At 34.2% G+C, this 25,174-nt stretch overlaps 2 long non-coding RNA genes across 5 annotated transcripts in view; one reads left to right on the forward strand and one right to left on the reverse strand.

Annotated features, from left to right (window-relative positions):
* The window catches only part of LOC136033997 (uncharacterized), a 501,602-nt gene extending 495,116 nt beyond the window's left edge, over positions 1 to 6,486 (reverse strand). For all 4 annotated transcript variants that reach the window (XR_010619084.1, XR_010619083.1, XR_010619081.1 and 1 more), the window contains exons 1-2: positions 6,367 to 6,486; positions 2,652 to 2,722 (exon numbers count right to left, since the gene is read on the reverse strand). This is a non-coding gene — a long non-coding RNA (uncharacterized LOC136033997). The remainder of the gene's footprint in view (positions 1 to 2,651; positions 2,723 to 6,366) is intronic.
* LOC136034001 (uncharacterized) lies at positions 3,322 to 9,921 on the forward strand. Its single transcript, XR_010619088.1, has 2 exons — positions 3,322 to 3,991; positions 9,295 to 9,921. It is a non-coding gene; the product is annotated as an uncharacterized LOC136034001 (long non-coding RNA).
* The last annotated feature ends 15,253 nt before the right edge of the window (positions 9,922 to 25,174 follow it).

The raw sequence follows: 25,174 nt of genomic DNA on the forward strand, positions 1-25,174 counted from the left end.
TATGTTTATCTCATGAATGGGTGATTGGATCTTAATGAAAATTGATATATAGAAAGATATCATGTCTCGGATGCTCCATTTTCAATTCGGATCGGATCCGGGGACATCGGGGATGGAGGGAAAAAACAGAAATCTTGGGGAACGCCTATTTACGGACGTTTTTATTAGTAACTAGACCTACGTTGCATAGTCGACGTGGGGTTTTACGGTGACCTTTGTTCGGTTCCGTCAAGTAAAGTGTTGAGAGAGCAGCACTTCTGTCTTGTTTCCTCGGTTCGATTAAACACTGAAGTTGTTAATCTGTAAGGACCTTAAAATAAATACTAGGTACACCAACTAACAAAATTTGCAAACCCCTCTTTGCTGAAGATGATTGTAGCCTAACAGCCAATAGTTACTTACAAGTCCCCTACATGTCTTACCACTGGAACCAAATTGGTATTACCTCAAATACACCAGAAACAAATAATAGGTATACCAACTAACGAAAGTTGCGAACCCTTTATTGCTGAAGATGATTGTGAGCTAACAGCCGACTGTTGCTTAAAACTCCCCAATATGTTTTACAATTGGTATTGGCCTATTTTTGGTTTCAGTGCCTTACTATTGAAGTTGTCAACCCCTATAAACTTTCACAGCGGTATATCTCATGAAGGAATATTTCTACCAAAAAATGGATGACATATGCTTTGATCAGGTCATCAAGAGGTATCGACTACCATAAAAAAAAAAAAAAATAATCTATCCGTCTTAGTTCAAAAGTTTACTTTTTACAGTAGGCAGGGTTTCTAACGTCATCACTAATAAAGGAGCAAAGGATAAACTCTAATTTCTTTAACAATGAGAGAAATTTTACAGTTTAAGAGGCACATCTGATACCACAAACATTGACAAGTAGGATATACACCAATAACAATATGTAAGTCTCCAGCATCGACTAGCCAGGTACAAAATCTATTGTTTCAGCGCCAGTAATTAAGACTGAAATTAATTGGCTCCCATTTGTAATTCAAGAACAAACATAAAGCGATGACATTACTCATAGGACGGTGGGTAAAAAAACATACGAATATGCTTAAAAGCTAGCGATTATGATTTAGTATTTTTAATTTTATCATTAATTCACAATTTTTTTTTTGCGTTATAAGCTCTGGTTCAGCATATAATCTATACACAAATAAGTAGCGAGGTAGATCAAAAGACACTATGTCTTGCCAGGCCATCTTTAGGGGACGGGCCATTCAAGTTCAATTTTTTTTTTGGGGGGGGTCAATTTTTTCTTCGATCCCCACAAAAATTTTTGCTCTATATAGCTCTATGGGACCTACAATACATTTACAGTACAATACAGTACAATACATTTTCTCAGTATCGACATATATCAAAATAAATCATGCGTTTCCATTTGATCAAACCTGTGCATTTGAAACATCTGGGAACAGCTTGGATGATCACGTTTAGACTTTTAAGGAGTATTTGTTTGGGGGAGGGGGGTAAGTAGGCCATATATCTTCACTTAAAGGAGAGGAAAGAGAGGAAGGGCTTAGGGATTTTAGCTTCTTTATCACATCCAGGGACTAGGATCTATTCCCGGTTGGCGATAAAGACCAAAAGTACTCGAGGGTAACCAAAATATAAAAAAACATTTCTGAAATATCTTGGGAAAATCTTGGGGGATTGATTTGAACTTTACAAAGGGTCCCGTAGGGCCAAGTGTTTTTCAAGATTTGACATGGGAGAGATGGTAATTTTAGTGCATCTGAATGTGCATATTCATTCTTTTTTCAAAAAAGATACAAACAGGTAGATATATACTTTAGCAAAGAATAAGTTAAATATTTGAAAAAAGTGAGGGGGGAGGGGGAGGCTTGTCAGCCCTAGTCACACTTAGGGTAATATCTGTCTGTTTTTAAATTTTACTTCGCTCTTTATTTTAAGGTGATTTTTTTGTTATTTAATTATTCACAAAAATTCTCAAAAGATTGGACGAGCACTATGCAAAATAGATTTGAGACGCCCCCCTCCCAACTCCCACAAAATATACAAATGTGGCAACAAATAATGAAAGAAATGTACAGGCTAAATACATTCTAGAATTATTATAAGCTAAACAATTGGGAAAATGTCACCCCAACATGCTGGAAGATGGAAACGTTTAATATATATTAGTAGCATCAATGATGAAAATTGCTGCTACTATATTCCAGCAAACCAATTTCTTTGAAATACTTCTATAAAATTATATAAGATCTAAGATATACCTAAGCCAATGATAAAATATTACAGTAGACCAAAACACTTAATCTACATCCCTTGAAAGGTTGCTTTTCGAGTTGACCTAATTTCGAAAAAAAGATTGTTAAGACATTGTAGCAAAGAGTCTCATCCTCTTATATTATTCCTTTGATTTTATGGAATTAAAACTTTACTTTACAAAAAACATAAATTGGCATGAACAATTCATTAAATCAGAACAGCTAAATAATTGTCAAACGTTTTCACCCCTATGAAAGGCCATTTTTAGAATCTTTAGCGCTGAGAAATAGTTATATATCCTGAATAATTAAAAAAAAAAATATCTGAAAACTGAGAAGAAAAATAAATAAGTCATTCAAATGTTCGAACTCCTACAGAGTACAGCCAAATGTTACCTTGAATTGTTAACAGCCATATGTGTTGACACAACATCGAAGGGGTAGATTAAATGAGGCGAAACTAGAACCTAGAATTAAGAACATATAACAATACTTCATGGAAAAAAAATATCAAACTATAATTTTCATTAGAAAATAATCCTACTAACAAGTAAATACAGAGCTATTCCATGTAATAATATGCTTTCAAAAATACGCTAATCAGTTAAATGTTCAGTGAGTCAATAATGGGTATTACTCAGTTTAGCTGCATTGATGGAACAACTCACAAAATCTTCTCACCAACAGAAGATCATAGGAATCGTTAGGTACGATTAAAAAGATTCCACTCAAGGTCAAGATTCTTTAGCGGTGGCTAGTCGTAAATTTAAGTTCCTCAGTGTTGTGACCGGTGACTGGATTACGATATATATATATATATATATATATATATATATATATATATATATATATATATATATATATATATATATATATATATATATATATATATATATGTATATATATATATATATATATATATATATATATATATATATATATATATATATATATATATATATGTGTGTGTGTGTGTATATATAATTTCTTTTGATATAAATTTCGATATAAATAATTTCGATATAAATAAATTTTGATATAGATATAAATTTCTTTTGAAATTTGAATTAACCTGATGATGACAGGCACAGGTCCTGTCGAAATTATCGTTAGAAGAAAAATCAGTCACCTGACATCCATAGCTTAGGTAAGCTTATTACCTTCTATCATCATTATGTATGAAAGTCAGGTTGGCCTCAGAGAATATATAAGAATAAACACAAAACAGTAGCTTGAGACAATGCTACCATTAATAATCGGAAAGATAAATAGAGAAGTCTTAGAAAATACAAAAAAATATAACTTTAAAATCTGATTCTTATTTGAACAAGTTAGGTGCCAAATCAATAAACCCAAAAGTAAACATTGTAAAAAGGTTACCTTTTGGTTCTGATTGGTTCTAATGATACTGTTCCAGTGTTTTAGAGTAAAAAATTAACAACTTTTTATTTTGCAGTATGAATATCAAGAAATTTTCCTTTATGATATTTAAGAAATCAAGTGCCTTTACACAAAGAGACCATAAAAGAACACAGAAGTCAGTAATTTGGAGTGCTAGTCATTGGAGCCCCAGTGTTGGGACAGAGGAAAGTATTCATCAAGCATACTATTCTGTATTTAGAGACTCTAATCATCATATTTATTTTGAAAATCAGTTTTTTGTTTCATTTGCCACAAAATATAATGCATTTAATAAGATCTCACAGACTGCTTGAACTCATTTTGAGAGCTCATAGGTAAATTTGGATATTTTCTTTCTTATTTAGATTCTATTTTCAGCTATTTCTTCCACTAGTACTTCTAAAAAGTCCAGAACAGAGTTCCTTGAGATTAACAAAGCACAAAGCCACACTGGTTTCTTGGCCATGTAAACCCTAGGGGTCACAAGTTGATTTCTAGTTGAGTAAAATTTTGTAGTTGACTTATTACCATAAAAAATCCATAATTTTTGAAACAGCCAAAAGACAAATATTAGAAAATCACAGTTGCCTTTCATTTTTCTGTATGAAAAAAAATTGAGATAAATTAGCAATATTGAGATAAATTAGCTCTGCAATTTACTCAATTGCAGAGCAATTGAGTAAATTGCTCTGCAAAAATGCATTTTTGCAAGGTACTTGCCTAGTAGTACATAGTGTCTTCTGATCTATCTTGCAACTTAAATGCCCATAAATTGTAAGTCTCATTAGAACTTAAGTACAAAAATGTCATTTATGAATGAATTGGAGGAAAAATTAAGTTAGCCCTTTCAACTACCACTACAAAAACTAAATTTGAATTACTACTGCCCAATCCTCTCTTCTTCCTTCCTGTAACAGTACTTGAAAGCTTAAGTTCTATCCCAAAAGCTGTTCCAAAGGAAATATTGCACATGCTATTTTGATAACCTCAATACATTTTGTGTCTTTGGATTTGATGTTTAGCCATGCTTCAGAACCATGCCTGCCTTTATCTTTAATGTGGCTTCCAAAACTCTAATCTTAGTTAGAACAATCAGTATCAATAAATAGTATTATTTCAATTGATTTTTTACCTAAATTAATTATAACATAAATTTATTGAAACAGTAATACCTAAATCCTATTACCTGAATTAATATTTCTACTGTCTATAGTGATTGCTAGACAACCTATTCAGCTCTTTCTTCTACAAATTTAACTGAGGTATTTTATCATAGGCTATTAACAACCCTTCTTGACTATTAAGGTTATTGTGTCAGCTCTGTAGTGTGTTGCTGCACCTGGGTTCAAACTCAGGCTCCCCCATTACCAAGCTGAGATCATACCCACTGTACCAGCACAGGACTTCTACAAACTTAATCTAATAGGACTTTGAACAATTTGATTATCTATACCAAAATTTAGATAGCATCTTGAACATAGAGCGCACTGTAATGGGACCCATTGAACACAATAGTTAGCCCAAAATGAAGTTTCTTTTAGATTATACAAAATTACTTATATTTGCCTAGTTTTTAAGGAGCATTGAATAGGCACAGCACATGGTCATTGCATTTCTTTAAACATTGCATTTCTGTTACTTCTATAGGCTATATTTTTAATGCAACAGTCTGTGCAAATTTCCAAATAGAATAAATTAGCAGCATCTTAAAATGTCAGGAAAATTCTGATTATTTTCTAATTTCCATTTGAAATTCCAGTTTTAAAATTTATCCCACATTTATCAAATACTTTAAAAAATGATATTCTATAAAATACCTTTATGTTGCATTAGAAAATTCTGATTACATGTTTGAAGTAAAAGTATGGAGGTTTCATCTTTGGCCAAATTGTCAACAGGACAGTAATTTCTTTGTAAATAATAAATTTATTTCTGGTCAAGTTTTCCTCAATTCCTAATCTTGCTTGGTTGTGCCAATTTTTTTTGGACTGAAATGTCATAAAGCTTGCATCTAGCATAATAATGGAACTCTTGTTATATATAAAAGGTTGATTACTGCTATCAAAGGTGTATTTGAGCTATTCTTTCCTCTACATCCAAGGACATATTGTGTTTTACCTCCTGTCTCTAGCATAGGCTATACTAACTGACCTACTCTGTTTCCCTTATAATAGGATATATTTCAATTTTGATGAAAACCCATTAAACTCAGTTTAACCCCTAGTAGCCAATTTTCAGTTTCAAAAATTGATCAATTCATAATTATCAGATTTCAAAGATCTACAAATACAATTCCTAAATTTAGAAAAAAAAAATATTGATAAGGCTTAAAATTAAGAAAAATTATTAATCTAAGCAAAACAACAACAATTGCATTTAAAAACCAAACCAGAGAAAAGAAACTGAAAATTAGTCACTCAAGTAGGCAAATTTCAGACATAATGATCAAAGGAGGGTTAGCATAGCCTAGTAACTAGGCTATGCAGCCTTCAGTAATTTTAGCAGCTGGATTCCCTTCGGAAAGTTTAATTTTCTTCCCATAACCACTTTCCAAAATAGCCCAGTAAAAAGTAGCTGTTCTAAAACTTAACCAGTAGCCTACTCCAAGGTCTATAGGGTATATTGGACTGAACAGGACCATGATAGATAGACAGTATCAAATAAAGGATCTAACCTAATTAGAATGTACAAAATATTGAAAAAAAATTACCTGACAGGAAATTCTCCAGCCCCAAAATGGAGCCAGAGAATTACTTGAGCCAATGAATTACGGCAGGATATTGAATTTGTTAGTGATGAAAACGATATAATCGCGGAATCGCCAATAAACGTTGCAATCAAGCAGAGTTACAAACATTTTGGTGAGTTAATGTGCCCCCTTGGCATCGAAAAAGTGTCAAGTTTTAGGAAGAATAGGTCCAAATTTTGTCTATATTATGTCCATAATATAGCAATCTTGAAAGGTCAGAAATTAGAGGTTACTTTTTAACACTTATGCTACTGACCAAAGAACTCTTAATAAATCTCTTCCAAAGCAGTCAAGTAACGTCAAATATAATCATACAAAAAAAAAAATCATTTCAAACATCCATACAGAATGAGTTAGTGCAAAAGCACTAACTTATAAAAACTTGTTAACAGTAAATTACAACTTACGGAAGGTTAAGGTTCATCTGTTAAAAATAGTTTTTCTTGACAAGTATACTCGGCTCAAGGATCAGCATTTTCACTTCCTTTTGTGGTATTTTACTAATAATAAAATACCAAAGTCATGATGTAAACGACTTTCAAGATCATTTACAATATAAGCTTTGTTTATTACAAAAAAGGAAGATCTGATGTCACGAACCATTACAGCTGATTTATTTCTCTTTTTTCAGATGAATTAGACCTTTCTGAGCATTGAGTAATAATATATATATATGTTGAAAATAGTTGACCTTTGTGAATCTAAAATTTGACTAGATATCTTTGATGGAATTGCAGCAAAAAAGGATATGGGAGAGGACAGTGGCGGATCTGTGGGAGGGGGTTTCCTCCCTGACGTAGTTGTTGATTTGTTGTGGGGTCTGGTTGCTCTGGTTTGGGTTAGGACGAAAGTTTTTTGTGTAAATGGTTTTTAATAGTTTAGTTTTTAATAAGTTTTTAATTATTAAGACTGTTTCTTTTTGTAAACAAGCATAAAACAAGTTTTAATTACTTTTTGCAGTCTCTGTCAAATTTTACTAATGACACATACTGCGAAAAAGTATTTAATTAAATTTAGGTTTATCTAGGGATTATGTCCGTTTTACCACAAAAGCCAACTTTGAGGCGAAAACATTCATTTCGTAATAACAAGGAGGGGAAATTTAAAATCCTAACTTCTTTAGGCTGTCAAAATGATATTTCAGGATTTTACTGTCACGTCGGGGCTGAAAAGTAAAATATTTAATTCTTTTTACTGTCAAACTTTTTTCCCGAGTCTTGCTAGAGCACTGTCGCAAAGAAATTGATATTATTACTTTTTTTGGCTTCCTGGTTTGTTTTTTTTGGGTTTGCATTTTTTGTGAAGCAAGGTTTTACAACTTTGTTGATTCTTAGGGAATTGTATAAAAGAAGATAAATTTATTAAAAGTGCAAAAATTACTAATTTAAATTATGGATTCTGGTGAGTAAATGGTTTCCACATTACTGCTTATTTTCATCTAACTAAAGCTCTACATTATATGTCAAATCATCTCTGTTCATCCTAAAACATTCAAATAAAGGCCTTACTCATTGAACTTTAATAAAGGTTCGTATAAATATATACTAAAACTAAGTATATGAGGCACAATACTCTTTCAAAGGTTGGAGTAATCATTTAAGAAATATATATTTTCGAAAAATTGTTTACCAAACAGTTTTTGGTAACAAACTGTAGTTATGAGCGACCCGGCTTAATTGTGACCAAAACTCTAAAAAAGGGAATTTTATAAAAATAGTTACATCAAAAGAATTGCATTTCAAAGTTGATTTTAAATATATAAGTTTCATTAAATTTAAACTTACACATCAAAAGTTACAAGCTTGAGAAAATTTGCCTTATTTTAGAAAATAGGGGGAAATACCCTTTAATTGCTATAGAATCTTAACGAAAATCAAACCATCATATTCAGCATTTTAGAGAACTCTGCAATAGAAGTTTCAAGCTCCTATCTACGAAAATGTGGAATTTTGCATTTTTTGCCACAAAACAGATCACGGATGCTTGTTTATTTTGTTTGTTTGTTTGTTTGTTGTTTTTTAAAAGATTTTTTAAAGATTAAGATATCTTATTTTTAAAATAAATTTCATGCCCTCTCCATCTAGTTTTTAGTTTATTGTCAGCATTGGAAGTTTTTTCTGTTAAAACCAGATTAGGTTTTCTCTTTGGCAACTCTGTATCAAGTTTATTATGATTTTTAAATTTATCTTTGATGAATAGCACTATTGATAATATCACCCGAATTGCATCTATTGTGGTCAGACAGAGACCTTAGCACACCTCATCATCCATTGTGTCCGCACAGAATGTTACAGGACAGACATTAGAAGGTTTATGAGAGAACATCGAATAAAACTATGTGAAGAATTACTCGGAGGAACAATCGGTTGAAACTATAAATTTAGTTTGTGAATTTTTGAGATTGATTGATAGAAAGAGGACGTTGTAAACTTTTCGCAGCGAATTGTAAAAATACAACTGTGGAAGTGCATGGACCCTAAGGTGTTAAAACACAGAGGGGGTCTTTCGGCGATTCACTTCACTTCACTATTGATAATATCACATATTTTTCTTTGACTAGCAATGCTGTCGGTAATGTATTTTAAACACTTTCCAAGTTGACAACTTCGTTAAACTGAAAAACCCTTGAAACTTAAAATCTTTGACAGTGATTTTTTTTTTTGTATTTGTTTTTTTCTCGTGAGTTCTTGAGTGCTCTTATTTTTAAGACTTGGAAATTTCACTTCTGCATTTACATATCTTCAAATTAACGGTTGCTATTGATTTCCATATTTTATGTAATTATCAAAAACGCAGACACGATTAATATTAATTTATATGTTTATTTACTAAAGTTTTATTTAAATCTATTTTTTAATTTTAATCTGTATTTTTCTAATTTTATTTCAGCCTTTTCAGGTCTGTTGCAGTCTCGGGCATAGTTAAAGAGGGTTACTAATTTTGGAGGTAAATATCGAGAAATTGGGTGCTTAATCGGATAATGAAGTCACAAATATTTGAGCATTATCCTTACAGATATTTCAGTGAACTGTTTAAGACCCTATATTTTGTTCTGACTCACTGCTTCCATACTCCAGACCGAATGACTTTTTCCTTTTTACTCCTATGTTTCAAACCAAGGCACACATGAAGTTGTAATGCATTCTTAGACAAAACTTCATTTCGTCATTTTTTTTAATAGGAAATTGTTGATATTGGTTTACAGTTATTTGTTTTTATGTTATTTTGTATATTTTGATTTTATTAGAGGTGTATGTGTTTCTGCTAAAAATTCTTACTAATAATTTTTATTTATTTTTGTTCTTCCTTTTGCTATTGCTTTCGTCGATTTCTTTGGCATTCCAGTTGACATTGTTTCTCAGTTTGCTAGTGTTTGTCCATGTTGCTTTTCAGTAGTAGATATTTGAAATTCACGGGTTAGACTTACTTTTTCTTTATTTATAAGCATTCATTGTCAATTAATTTTATGTGATTTACTTTCATTTGTTAGATTAATAAATATAAAGAGTGAAGATATGTATTTGTCAGTTTATTAACTAAAGGTCAATAAAAATAATAAGGTAAATATAAGGTTAATAATTAAAGGTTAACTAAAGGCTATCCATGACTTGTGCCTCCTGTATTGGCCTCTCTTTATGGGCCACCTCCTTACCGCTAGGTGGCCAAAATGCTTCACGATTGGATGCACTTATGCTAAATTTTTTAGTGAGTCCTCGAGGATTCTAGTATTGCTAGAATACCTTAAGTTATTGCACTATTGCCAAAGAGACATTCAAAATTACACCAAAAACCTCCTGAAATGTTGTTGAGGAAAATTGAAAACCACAACCACAAGCAAGTGTTGCAACACTGCGCTTTCTGAGTACTTGTTTTATACCTTTTGATGGGTCCAATCATCTGAATGTATCTTTTTATTGATAGAAGAGAAATATAAAATAGAGGGGGGGGGTGTTGAATTATTGCACAAAGAGACGAAATATAAGTTATTATGGCAATTTTTCAACTGAAATATGAAGCATTGCAGTTGAAAAACTTACCTTACCTTAGATCCTCCAGAGCCAGGGGTGGCTCATAGGGAGTTGAAAAACTCCGACCAAGTTTTTTGCTTATGGTTCAATACCAGTATGATAGTTCATCCAAATATAGCAGAATAATATGTTTAAGTGCGTTTCGAAAGTCGTTTTAGTTATCTCATTGCTTTCAGTCTTTATGGGTATCTGATTTCAGTCAGCACGCGATTTATGAAAAACTTTAAGAGGACTGGCTGGAGGACTGAACAAAAGGAGGAATTTAGGTTTTGTATTATTGAACTGTCATAAGAAGCGCATATACCGACATAATTTGGCAGCAATTGAACATTTGGAAGCGGTAAAAAAAATACTAAAACATTTTTAAAAGAATATGTGGCAAAAGCACAAGAGTACAAATATATAAGACGGTGAGTTAATTAAAACGAGTGGAAATAAAAACTTAGTGAAATTTTGCTAAGAAAATGCTACGGAAAATGTACGGTTGTAACAATATTGGTTAAAGCCGTATCCAGGGGGAAGGATTATTGGGTTTGAACCTCCTCTTCCCCCTCAAAATTTGTATTTGACTCCTAAAATAATAAAAATGCACATGTAAAGGTTTCTGCATTTATAAGGTTTTTTTTACCCCTATCCCAGGAAAAAATACCCCCCCCTCCAGCCAAATGAAAATCTTAAATGCGCCCTATACAATGGTAATCAGTGTCTTTTCCTCATGTGCACAGTACTTACTGCCTGGCTAAATTTTGATATTATCCCTTTGTTTTTCTTATTCTTGGGCAATACGCAGTTTTTATTGATAGACACTATTTGTACAAATCATCCTGTGGCACTATATAATATTGTTAAGACTCGATTTGATATCGCGCATTAAAGCATATATCTTAAAATCCAGGTAAATTGAAACCAAAGAATTTATTAAGATGTGAAGTGGGAATTTCCTCTTATTCTATGAACCTCTAGAAAGTAAATTCTTAGTATGTGAAGACACAATCTGGTGCCGACTTTATGCGTATATTTTAAAGTCGATCAATTCGAAATTACGGAATTTATAAAGCTGTAGAGTGGAAATTTTCTCTTATTCTATGAACCTCTAAAAATTTCTTATTGCAGTAAGACACTATTTGATGCTGCATTTACGCATAAATATTAAAAATTGGTCAAGTCGAAAAGCAGATATTTATAAAGCTTTGGAGTGAAATTTTTCTCTTATTTCATGAACTTCTAAAACAGTTTCTTATTATAGCTAGACACGATTTGAAGCCATATTTATACATATATCTTTAAATTCAGTAAAGTTGAAAATAAAGAATTTATTTAGCTGTGGAAGACCGGTGGATACAGGAGGAAATTTGGGGGCCCTGTCCCCCCTCCCAGAAGATTATTGTGGCGCCCTCTCTCTGTTTTTACATTCTTCTTATCGAATAAATTTGTCAATTCGGTTGATTATTGGTACCTTCTGCGTCATTGGTGCTTCACTGAAAACGAATTATATTGCAAATACTTCCTTTTGTACTTATTTGAACACTGAAAATAAACGCAAGAATTACAGTAAAATTAAATTTGGAACTGGCAAGCTTTCAGCAATTAATGACGTTATATATCAAGCATTCAGTTTAATCTTATTAGTTCTTTCCAGGGCTGTTCAAGACAAAATAACCTACTGCCAACTGCGTCATTGATGCTTCACTGAAAACGAATTATATTACGAATATTTTCTTTTCCAGTTATTGCAGCATTGAAAATGAAAATAAAAGTACAATGAAGAACAATCTTGAACTGATAATCTTTCAACAACAATTAATGTCATTATATATGAAATAATTCGTTTGATTTGATTTGTACTTTTCAGGGCTGTTCAAGACACATATAGTTTTCAGTAAAGCCCCAATGACGCAGTAGGTCCTAGACACTGTTTGGTGCTATATACATCTTAAAACCGGTCAAGTTGAAAATCAAGTATTTATTAAGTTATATGTGCGCTTTACTGAAAAAAAAACCATGATTGTCAGTTTAATGTACATATAAAGATATTTATATCTTTATTCTGTAAAGTTTTAATAATACTTTATGTACAATAGTAACAAAAAAGTGAAACATTTAAAATGCATTTTATTTTCAGGTCAGTGCAAATTAGGTTCTGATCTTGAGAAGGCTTGGGGGCTGTCAGCCCTACTCATGTAATTTAATCTCGTTTTGAGTTTGATTTGGTTATCTACTGTAATTTCTTTTCTTTTTGAATTTAATTTTTTTTTCGCTTATCAATGGAGAATAACTTATTCGTACAAAAAAAAAAAAAAAATGAAAAACAGAAAGTATGGAGTCCTATAACCTGGGCTTTAATTACCACTTTAATTAACTTGAGAAGGCATGGGGGCTGTCAGCCCTGCTCATGTTAATTTAATCTCGTTTTGAGTTTGATTTGGTTATCTATATTTGGTTTCGCTTATCAATGGAGAATAACTTATTCGTAAAAAAAAAAAGTGAAAAACAGAAAGTATGGAGTCCTATAACCTGGGCTTTAATTACCACTCACAAAAAAGGCATTAATTTGCATTAGTGCATTCAGGTTCTCATTTCACAACAAAACAAAATATATAAAGCATATAGAACTACTTGAGAGAACAAAAAATCACAATTCATAAACCTGCAGGCAATTGTGTCTCAGCTGCTCACGGAAGCCAGCCATTTCAATTATTTCCACAACAGAAGATGGCGTCTGAGACCATAGCACTGGTAGAACATGACGAGCAGAGAAAGTAGACCTCGCAATGTAAGTAGCGACACATTTATATTCTTGGAGATACATGAAACATTTACACATGCCTAGGCATTTAAAACTCTGTTATTATACAAACTTGGGGATAATAATGAACCCTGGTGGACACCTTTCTTTACTGGAACAACCACTGATGTGATGCGGTTACCTATTTTTATACGCGCTTTTAAACGGCAATACATATCGTACAGTACGCTAGTGACACGGAGGTTTACACCTTGCTGGTAAGCGGCTAAAAGGGCCTGAGCGTGAATCGACGAATCAAACGCTCTACTCACATCAAAAGTACCAATCACTATAAGGTCACCAGATTCGTGAGAATCTGTTAGATTAGCGGCAAGACTGAAGAGAGCGTGAGCACAACCCAGACCCGGTCGGAAACCAAACTGGTGGTCAGGCATTCGGCACGAATATTGAATTTCTTTTGAGACTAAGATCTCTAGAACTTTACAGAGCACTGGAGCAACAGTGATTGGCCTGTACGAAGAGCATTGGTCTGTTGGTTTCCCTTCTTAAGGATGGGCGACAGTAAACCGACACAAAAAGAGTCTGACACTATACCAGTGGTGAAAATAATCTCGAATAGCAGCGTCAGATACTCAATAAGCATAGTGGTACCGTGTAGCAGATTTAGCGCGCACAGTTCGTTTACACCACGGGAATGTTTCTTCTTCAGCTTTAAAATAGCTTCATGTACGCTTCTGTAAGTAACGACAAAATCAGGGACACAATGGCTGGATAATACCAATTCTAGCCGGTTTGCGAAGGGATTAGACGTATTTGGGTCGGGGGCACTGAATTCGTTGGAAAAGTACGATTCCCAATCTTTTTCGCTAATCGAATCATGGGGTTTTCCGGCGACCAGTTCGCTAAACCGGGCTTTCCAGATTAGTTTTGGGTCACTTACGATTCTGGAGGAGTACTCTTCTTTTAATTTGGTACGATGAGCTTTCAGCTGCTTGTCAAATTTTTGTTTAGTCCATAAACGGATAGAGTTAACAGGACCGGATTTGGGCCTATCACAATCTTGCCAGATTCTAAACCAAAACATAGCATCGTTGCAACACTTAACTAGGGCCGGATTTTGCGAGAATTTGTGAATTTCTGTTTTCATTTTAACCTTTCTGGTAGGAACTGCTTTTTTTTCAGCTACGAGAAGCGAGTGAGTACTCTCGGCACAAAATATATTGATGAGTACTCTCGCATCCGCGGGATCGAAATTCGAATTCACTTGGAGTAAATGGAAGGGGATTCGTATCTTTACAAGAAGTGATTTCAGCACCTGATGATACAAAGTAGTATTAATTTTATCCCATTCACTTACAACTTTCCACTTGTCGTTCTTGGGTTGACGCAGAGCTGGTTTTATGATTAGAGATGCTAGTAGGGGCAAGTGATCAGTGAAGACAGCGTCTTTTAGAACAGGTACACTTCCGTTAATATTCTTAGAGCAGGCCGTATTGTCTATGTTTGAAACGGACCCAGAATTATGAACGAAGGAGTAATCGCTGTCTTTTGGGAGGATGATAAGTTTGTCATCAAAAATGCCGTTTAGAAGCTGACTACGGGCACACGTGCTGTCAAGCAGGTTGCAGTTGAAGTCCCCCATGACTACGCAATGCAAATCTCTCTGGGTCACAGACTTCAGGCACTTTGCTAGTTCGCGAACTGCGTTCATAAACTTTCGCTCCGATTTGTCATCATGGTAGTTTGTAGGAAGATATACGTTGAAGAATGCGATACTGCCGGAAGATATAGCCAAGAAGTGATCATGCGTAAATAACACCTTACTTTCAATATACGGGTGGCAAATAATTGCCAAGCCACCGGAGGGGCGTCCGAAAGACCGAATTTTTGCGGACTCGAAGTAAAAAGTAAGTTCGTGCGAGAACTTTAGGAGAGAAATATTGTGAGGAGAGAGCATATGCTCTTGTATAAACATAATGTCACAGTCTGCAGAATATTTTTGAATTATGGCAAGTTTGTTGGGAACTCCTCCGTTCATGTTCCATGACGTAATTTTGACACAGGCTGGGCTATTAGACATTGGGTCGCTTCAGCTCACTGGCGATTTTTATTACTGTGGGTCACTTGAAGGAATGGCAAGTGTGGCGTTTGGATTTGCAGATGGCGCATGCTATAGGGTTTCCACAGAACTGGTTGGGGCTAGAGCCCCAACCAGTTTTTTTATATCTAGGTGATTGATAACAATTTTCTTCCCAGAAATAAAAAAAACAATACGGTAGTTTATTATTGGAAAGGTGTACTATTTTCTTTATGTCAAGGCATTCTGAAATAGAAAATTCTAAATTTTCAGAGTATTTCTTATTAGCAACGGATAATTGTCGTAAAAGCATTTTATTTTGCCGTTTTGTTTGCCTCATAGGGTATAAACTGCTGTTGATGTGTATTTTACATATCTACAGTTGATCAAATTGAGTCAGCTGCAAACCTTGAGACACTTGAGACAACTTGAGTCACCTCCCAGAGCAAGCCATTCATATAAAGTACTACACCAGATCCATCGTTCTACCTTTTTGGGTCTCCAGAGCTACCGAATTCAATGGCAATTGCAAGGCGCTGTTGGAGCCCGTCGCTTCAAACTGTGCTGGTGGAAAATAATTTAAATCTCTTTATTTAAAATATAGACTCATGTAGATACACAAGGTGGGAAGTAGTATTCTATTTTTGTTAGTTCTGTTTGGAAGTAAAAGATGACCTGAAAAAAATATCTATAATTATATTTTCCACCTCTGGGTGTACGATGTCAATTTAGCCTAATCATGCGCATTGCTGCTTGATTTCTTCATTTCTTCGGCGTAAGAATGACTCTACTCTAACTATTATTTAGAGGTCATACACTTTCGGTGGCCATCTTACTAGCACGTATTATATCCAGGTACCTGTCTAATTTGGAAGTCCTGACCAATGGTAGTAGGTGCAATAACAATCTTACACAATTGATTTTAAGTGTTGATTGGGCTAGTTTTTGATGTTGGGTTCTTTTTCATAGTCAAACATGGATAATTATTTAAAATATGTTACCTCAACGACACCGCCTGATACTGAAAAGGTGCCAAATCATAGACAGGCAATATATTTTATAGATAGCTATAAAAATCTTTTGAGGATTGATTTTCCTGTACTGTTTGCTGGAGCTGTAGTAATAAAGAACATGCTTCAAGTTAAAAACTTCAGTAGGAAAACCAATCCAATTCTATATTTTGAGTCATAGGTGGGGATGAGTAAAAGTAAGTAGAGATAGGAAGGTGGTCAGAGTAGAATCGTTCTTTTAAAACTTTGACCTCGTGACTGACAAACAAAGCAACAAGATGATATAAGTCGGAAGTTGAGGAAATTGGCCCAATACATGAAGTTGTCATCCTTAGGCAATACATAATAGTCGGGAGGAACGCAGCCCCGAAAGATATGTTATCGGGTAGACATTCAATCTTATTTAACATAGAGAAAATAAAATGTTTCAGTAAATTTTCTGGTTTGTTAACTTAGGATGGAATTTCTTGGTTGAGGAGTAGAGACTTCACAAAGAGCAGAAGCACTGGGATGAACATGTAAATTCGTTTAGCAAAGGATGAGCAAAAAATATTATTAGTTCAAAAATGTTAAGGGGTTTATTTATTTTAAAATGTGAAAAAGAAGGAGAAAAAAGGCATAAACAAGAATTTTACGGAGAATGAAACGAATTTAACAGTGAAAGCCCTTGATTTTTATTTTAACTTCAAAATTGCAAGAAGCCTGGTCTCTTGCAACGACTTTCTATGTGATTAAATAAAAATAATAGTTTTTTTAAAACTGAAAGTAAGGAGCGACATTAAAACTTAAAACGAACAGAAATTGCTCCGTATGTGAAATGGGTTGTACCCTCCTCAAAGCCTTGCTTTTTACGTTAAAGTTTTTAATTGTTTTAAAAAGTAGAATTGTGGCAAAGAGTCAAACTTTAGCGTAAAGAGCGAGGGATTGCGGAGGGGACTTTTCTCTTTGGATTTAATCATCATTTCTAGTCAACTTTTTAGTTTCATGCAAAGTTTGACGATGGCAGGTTAGGTTAAGGTTTTAACCAATTTCTGATAGTAATAACTAAATTTAACCTAATTTTAACTTTTACCATCATAGGTCGCATAAGAATGACAAACCTGCCTCACAAAGTTATCCTTTAAGCAGAAAAAATCAATTTCGGACATTCACCAATGAATGTCGACATTAACCAGATTAAGGATATTCATTGGAAATTTGTGAGTTGTTGTGTTCTATTAGGATAAACATTTTATAACACTTTTAAAAGTTTAATTAGAAAACGGTTACATTACGAGTATGTTTTGCAATTTATTGTCTTAATATATCCACATATTAAAAGTTCCCAACAGCCTCTATGAATTAAACTTAATCTTACAATAAATTTACTTAATACCTCCAACATACAAATATTTGATTCTGAAAATAGTTTCACAAGTGATGTTACTTTGCGATAAAATAGAAATCATCATCATAAAAATTATTTTCTTAACGATAATTTACCCTCCCTCACATGGTAGGAATACGGAGTGGCAAAAACACTTCAACCTGGAAACATCAAAGCTTAGGCCTAAACATTTATATTTTTTTTTACTGAAAGCCATGTTAGTACTTTTCACGCCAGAAGTAAATATAGATTCCTGGTCATAGGCACTTGACGGTTTAGTCAAGTGAAAAAGTTTTTACAAAGGGCAGAAATATTCTGCGAGGAGTTTCCTGCAGGGGGGGATTTTCTTAGGGTAATCTTCATGTAAGAGGAGATTATTCAGTTGGGGAGGGGAGGATTTTTGGGGGATTTCCAAGGGTGAAGCATTATCCATGAAGAAGTTTTCTGCAAGGGGAAGTTTTTTGGGGAAGGATTGTCTTTGGATTAGAAAAATCCAGGGAGGAAGGGATTCTCGGGGGGAAGGATATATATGGTATGAGTATGGAGTGGCAAAAACGCTTGAACCTAGAAGCATCAAAGCCTTAGATTCAGCCCTACCAATAGCTAGATTGTTTGCAATCACATTTGCTCTCAGTAAAGGAATATTTAAGTTTTGGAAAAATATTGTGAAAAATAAACACACAAAAATCTATATATATAAAATCAAATGAATGTTTGTGTATATATCTATATACAGCACTACACTGTTTGGTTTATCACCAAGAAACATCTAAAACCTGTTGAATACATTCTTGGAAAGGTTTCAGGCGTAAACATTTATATTTTTTTTTCACTGAAAGTCATCTTAATACTTTTCACGCCAGAAGTAAATATAGATTCCTGGTCTTAGGCACTTGACGGCTTCTGCTTTTCAAATGTTACATTATTTGTATTTTCTTGATATTAGTTATCCGACATCGCCCGACGGGTAATTTGACAAAACTAACCTTTTAAAATTAAAAATACAATTTTATTTGCATATGGGGACAATTTTCAGGGGGGGGATTGTCAGGGAAAAGTTTATGCGGAGGGCAGAAATATTCCACGAGGAGGTTCCCGCAGAAGGTGGGGGGGATTTCATTAGGGTAATCTTCATGTGAGAAATTATTCATTGCGGGAGGGGAGGATTTTTGGGGGATTTCCAAGGGTGAAGTATTATCCATGAAGGAGTTTTCTGCAAGGGGAAGTTTTTGGGGGAAGAATTTTCTTTGGACTAGAAATCTCCAGGGAAGAGGGGATTCTCTGGGGGAAGGAGTTTAATGTGCAAGGGTAAAATTTTCAGGAATAAATATTCCGGAGGTGGAGGCTCATATTTTTTTAGGGGGATCTTAGCAACACGTTATGCGTAAGCTGGATCAAATGAACTTACTTAGTTAAATAAAGCTTCAAAATTTTATTTTGTTTGAATTTTGTATTTCTTTACCGTGTCATCTACCGTGCCATCGAGCGGTATTGCTGTCTTTAGAACTGGGTGCATTTTGTTTCGATGTCTTTAAACTAGAATTTCTGTAGACTTTCACCATAGTGGCCTACGCTATTTTCTACACCTAGAATGAACCTTGCTCCCATTTCCTAATAACAGGCCTTATATATAATCTATAGTTAACTGAAAAAACATACAGTCCTTGTCCCAAGGGAAGTGTTGTCATCCCCGGAAACATAGCTATTATACCTTTGGATTTTTTTGAGAGAGGCTATTTCAAAATTTTGATAAAATGTCTTTGAGAGAACAAGAGCTAAAATAAGCGTCAGACGGGTTCATATAAATCACGTAGACACAGTTATTTGACCTTTGGATGGTTTTGAAAACTAAGGATAAGTCAAAACCTGATCAGATGTCTTGAAGGAAAAAGAGCGCGGGAGAAGACCTGGCAACCCTTATAAAAAGACTTTTGAATTTAAAATTTTAAATCCATTAAGCCCCTTCTAAGATTTCTACGAGCACTCCTTTTATATAGTAGCCTGGGTAAATAAAACAACCTTAAAAGACCTTAAGTGTTACGAATGAGTTTTAAGACAAATAATAGCTATTTGCTATGTACAATTTATAATTCTGTAAAAATCCCAAGAGTTTCGTAAAATAGGCTATGACCCTTCCAGTTACTAATGTGAGGGACGGGGCGGTATTATTATTATTATTATTATTTTGAGCAATTCTACTTTCTTTACCATTGATTTAATACCAGAGGCGACCTTACTAATGGATGGAGCCTTGTGTAGCCAACACGCAGGGCATGATGCTCTGGTCACTTTGTAAACGAGAGCAGTAGTATTGTAGCCTTCAGGGGGAGCAGTATCAATGTGACTGATAGGATTCAGCGAGATATAAATGTCTACAAAATCGTCATTGAGGCATGCGGACTTACAAACAATAAAATGAAAAACAATTTTTTGTTTCAACTGAAATCAAGGAGTGACATTAAAACTTAAAACGAACAGAAAGTGTTAGGTTTACGAGGGGTCGCCCCACCTCAGTCCCTCGCTATTTATGATAAAGTTTTTAGAAAAGTTTATTGTTCTAATTAAACAGAACTTGTGTATCAGGAGTCATTCTTGAGTAATTGGAGCAAAAAGTCAATCTTCAGCGTAAAGAGCAAGGTATTGAGGAGGGGTAGCCCCCTCTGAAACATTCTCTATAAAACTTTCCACCATAATAATTAGTTCCCTATAAATGGTCTCCAAGATAAATGGGAGCCATGATGCATCCTTCCCCCCCCTCCCAAAAAAAGAAGCAATTCTGTAAAGTCTCTAAACTCTGACAATTAGTCATAAAATGTTCTACGTCTCTCCCATATTCCCAACAAAGGGCGCAGGCACATCAGCCTCCCGGGCCATTTTCATCATAAAAATCCAAGTGTGCCCTACGCTATGGCATAAAATTGGCAAACACAACCAACACCTTAGCACGCTCCACGGTGGGTTCAGTATCAACTACAATTCCTCTCAATACATTATTTTAATCTGGTTATAAAATCATGGGCTACTTTAATCTCCTGGTGGTAAAGAACCAAATCCAACATGCCAAGGAAATTATTAGGTTTGCAACGGGGACCCTGATTATTTGTCCATGCCCGTGAGAAGTCAGCTTCTTCCAGCGTGGCTTTAATCTGTTTTGGCCGAATCGCCTTTTCAGAAGATTTCAACAAGTTATTGTGAGCCGCCTTCACTAGACGGTTATCGGGCAAATATAATATCTGTAACAAAAATTTGATCATCTTGATAATGCTCTTATGACACAAATTTGGTAAACCCAGGTCACCTTTAAGAGCCAAACTGCTTTCAAGCCGACTACTTTTTTAAAATACATACACTGCAGAGACTTCAATTGTCTCATTGTAGTGGCTCCCCACAATAAAATCATGAAACGCCGCCAAAAACCTAATAAGATGAAGATAGGCTGAAACAGAAAATTTAAGGAAAGTAAGAACTTTAAGGGAGATAATCTTGAAACAAGTTCAAACTCAGTTAATACATTGGTGCATCTTAAATTCAGTAAGTCAGAGAGGCTAGAAATATTCTCAACAAATTGCTTTAGCCATAGAAATTTGGCTCCTTGTTACAAGGAGCATCATTAAATTAAGCTGTTCAATACTTTCATTACAGTTGGGGCCAGGCTTCCCTCGTTGACCAGTTATAGGTTGAATTTGTAGTTTTATCGTTGGACAATTCTACAGGTTCCAATTTGATCCGTAGTTGGTCTTTATCCCACAAGATCAAGATGTAAGCTGGTACGCGTAGACATTCCGAGGGAGAAGGTTGGGCAGTGCTTTCGGTAGCAATGGCACACCCGATGTGATGGCTTTATTTGTAGTTTTTCTATTGAACGGCTCTAGTTTAGAAGAGAAGACTCCCACAATGCAACAGATTTAATTTTATTCAAAATTGGAAACGAAAAAAAGGTACTGATACTGGGTGCTTGTGAAGCGAACATTAAGCCAAATCTTCCTTTAGTAATGGAGCATTGTGAATATACTGGAGCATTGTGAATAGAACATCTGTAGGGGTATTGTGATTGAATTTGAATCCAAAGTAGTCTATACTGCTGTCCTGTGATTGTGTTTAAGCACCATCTATAACTCAAATCACGGAACGACAGTTAATAGACCTAAAAACTTGAAAGAGAAAAAAAAAATGAAAATCTTAAAGCGAAGAGTTAAAAAAAAAGAATAACTAACGTCTAATAAAGAATAGACAAATAAAAAGAATAAATGATGAAGAATAAAAGAATAAGGAATACCTAAAATTATCCTAACTACCAATTAGGCAGATAAAGCAGAAGCATTTAAAGGTAACAAATCTTGGGCCAAAACTGACCTTAGTGAACCTACTTCTACCCTTATGATTTTGAACTGCTTTGCTTAATTACTTGCGTTTTAATCTTGTTTAACTTAGCTTAGTTTGGCTTACTAAAAAAATAACAAATTTGAGCACTTTATATAATTGGCATGCTTGTTGTCCTAGTGTTGCATTTACATCTAAATGAAACTACTATAATGTTTCCATCTATTTCTTTACTTTTAATTACTGTAAAAACTTTTCCCACAAGACATCTTTTCAAAAAAGAGCTACATTAAGCCAAAAATAAATAAAAATAAAGTTAATGATCTCCCAAGCGTAAAACTACCACAGATCACTATTCATAAATAAATGAAACTCAAAACAGAAATTACGATCAAACAGTTTGTGGTAAGGAACTGTAATAAGCAGCGACCTGCCTCAATGGTAACCGAAACTCCAAAAAATGGAATTTTAATACCAATAGTTACGTCAAAAGAATTATATTTTTATGTTGATTTTAAATATATAAGTTTCATCAAGATCAGTCTTACCCGTCAAATGTTACGAGCCTGAGAAAATTACTGAAAAGTGAAAAAATCACCGTAATGTGAGCCTTATTTTAGAAAATAGCAGGGAACACCCCTAAAAGTCATTAAATGTTAACAAAATCACACCATCAAATTCAGAGAATCACACAACCCCACTCTAGGAGTTTCAAGCTCCTATCTACAAAAATATAGAGTTGTGAATTTTTTTTTTGCCAGAAGACAGATCACGGATGCGTGTTTATTTGGTTTTTTTTTCCATGGGTTATTGTATCGACCCAATGGCCCTACAATGTCGCAAGAGGACTAATCCTAACGGAAATCAAAATTTATAGTGCCCTTTTTAAGTGACAAAAATATTAGGTCCAAGTTACAAACTTTGACCATTGTTTACATATAGTAAGGATTATTGGGAAGTGTAGTCGTTTTCAGGGGAAATCTTTCGTGTTGAGGGGGAGGGAGTGGGGGGGGGAGTTACGTGGGAGGATCTTTCCATGGAGGAGTTTGTCATGAGACAAGAGAATTTCCATGAGGGGCTGCAGGATTTTCTGGCATTAATTAAAAAAAAAGTGAAAAAAGAAATTCAGCTGAAAGTAAGGAGCAGCATTAAAACCTAAGAAGAACGGATATTGTTATGTAAATAAGGGGGTTCATCTCCTCAATGATACCTTGCTCTTTATGCTGAAGTATTTTTAGTAATTTTAACTATTTACTTTACGGCCTTTGTGATTCAGGGGTCGTTATTAAAGAATTGGGACAAAATTCAAGCTTTAGTGAAAAGACAAGGTATTAACAAGGGGGTTAACCCCCTCATATACGTAATAAAAATATACAAATATAGAAGTTAAACAAGTTAATCCGTAAGTTACGTATATTTATTACTAACAAAAACGTTCGTAAAAAAGTTGTAGTTGTCTTTTTAAGTGATCGAAAATTGGAGGGCAACTAGGCCTCCTCTACCTCCTCCATCACTTTTTTTTTATCAAAACCGTCCGATCATAACTGAAAAAAAACTATTTAGCCGAAAAAAAATTATTATACAAATTTAGTTTTAATTATTTATGCGCAGTGAGCCAAAATCAAGTCTTGCTTTAATTAAAAACTTTCCAGAATTAAATAAAAAAAACTAGCTTTTGTTATTTTATATACGGAAATTATTCCGTATATGAAAGATTTTATCCCCTCCTCAACGCCTCGCTCTTTACGCTAAAGCGTAAAAAAGGATGAGTGGCCCAGTGCGGACGATTTTTGGCTAAAGTCTATATATTCTTAAGGTTGTCAGTTTTTTTTTTGAATGGACTAACTACAGGGTTGTAATTTTGTATGGGACAGGGGAGGGCAACTGTCCCTCCCATGCCTCTGTTTACTCCGACCAGACCCATGTACCCCCAGCTGAAATTTAGTTTTTTTTTTCAAAAATCTTGTCAAAACTAAAATAAACCTACATGATCGAAGCATCAACAGAAACGGGTCAGTTTCCTTTAGAATATATTTACCTATATATTACTATAAAGTATCTTTATAGTACTTTTATAGTACTACATAGCATCTTTATGGTAACAAATTACTTATTTTTTAGTTTTTAGAGCCATTTTAAATTTATTTAGGAAAATTCGCTCCAACTCCTACTTATAGATTATATTTGGAGATCTACTGAAGATTATAACTAAAATTTGCAGTTTGATCCAGCGTTGTAAAGATAATCAGAAATCTAGTAATAATGGTAAAAAGACACAATTGAACGAAAATGGGTAAAGAGAGGATGAGATGGCAATGAAGGCACTACGTAACACTTGGCGAGGGAAGTGTATAAATTTTAGTTGCATAGTAACCATATGGCACAGCTACTTAAACTGCAACTTTTATGGATCAAAAAACTAACAACGACATAAAAAAAAGAAACGAAAAGACAACATTTCTAAAGAGTATCATTTCTGAATAACGTTCCCATTTGAGTAAAGAAATAGATTGCTTTATTTTCTTCTGATTTGTTTCTACCATTCATCCTCGGATGCACAACAAATAAAATATATTTACGCAAAATGAATTTGTATAAAATAACATAAAATGTAAAGGAAAGCGGAATTAAATTATTGATAGAAAATTTTCCATCCTAAGTAGTCAGAACTAGCCAAACAAAAAATCACCTGTTAGAAAGACATTGGAATTAAACATATTTTACTATACTCAGATCCTTAAATTGAGTTTATAAATGATTCGTTGTAAATATTAGTAATAAACGGAATACAATAGAAAACGAGAGCTAAGAGCTCATATGGCACTTGTGACGAGGCATGAAGAGCTAAGAGCCAAGAAATCATATGGTATGAGCTCTAACAAAATTCAATGAATCAATAGATTGATTTAAAAGGAAAATAAGAGGCGTAATGCCGGTCAGGATTTAAAATAAGAGCTCTGTGTCACGATGTCCTTCTAAATATCAAAATTCATTAAGATCCGATCACCCACTCGTATGTTATAAATACCTAATTTTTCTAATTTTTCCTCTCCCTTTAGCCCCCCCCCCCAGATGGTCGAATCTGGGAAAACGACTTTATCAAGTCAATTTGTACAGCTCCCTGACACGCCTAAAAATTTTCATCGTCCTAGCAAATCCAGAAGCACCAAACTCTCCAAATCACTGAACCCCTCCCCCCAGCTCCCCCAAAGAGAGTAAATC

Source organism: Artemia franciscana, chromosome 12 (genome assembly GCF_032884065.1).
Source record: "Artemia franciscana chromosome 12, ASM3288406v1, whole genome shotgun sequence".
Classification (NCBI taxonomy): domain Eukaryota; kingdom Metazoa; phylum Arthropoda; class Branchiopoda; order Anostraca; family Artemiidae; genus Artemia; species Artemia franciscana.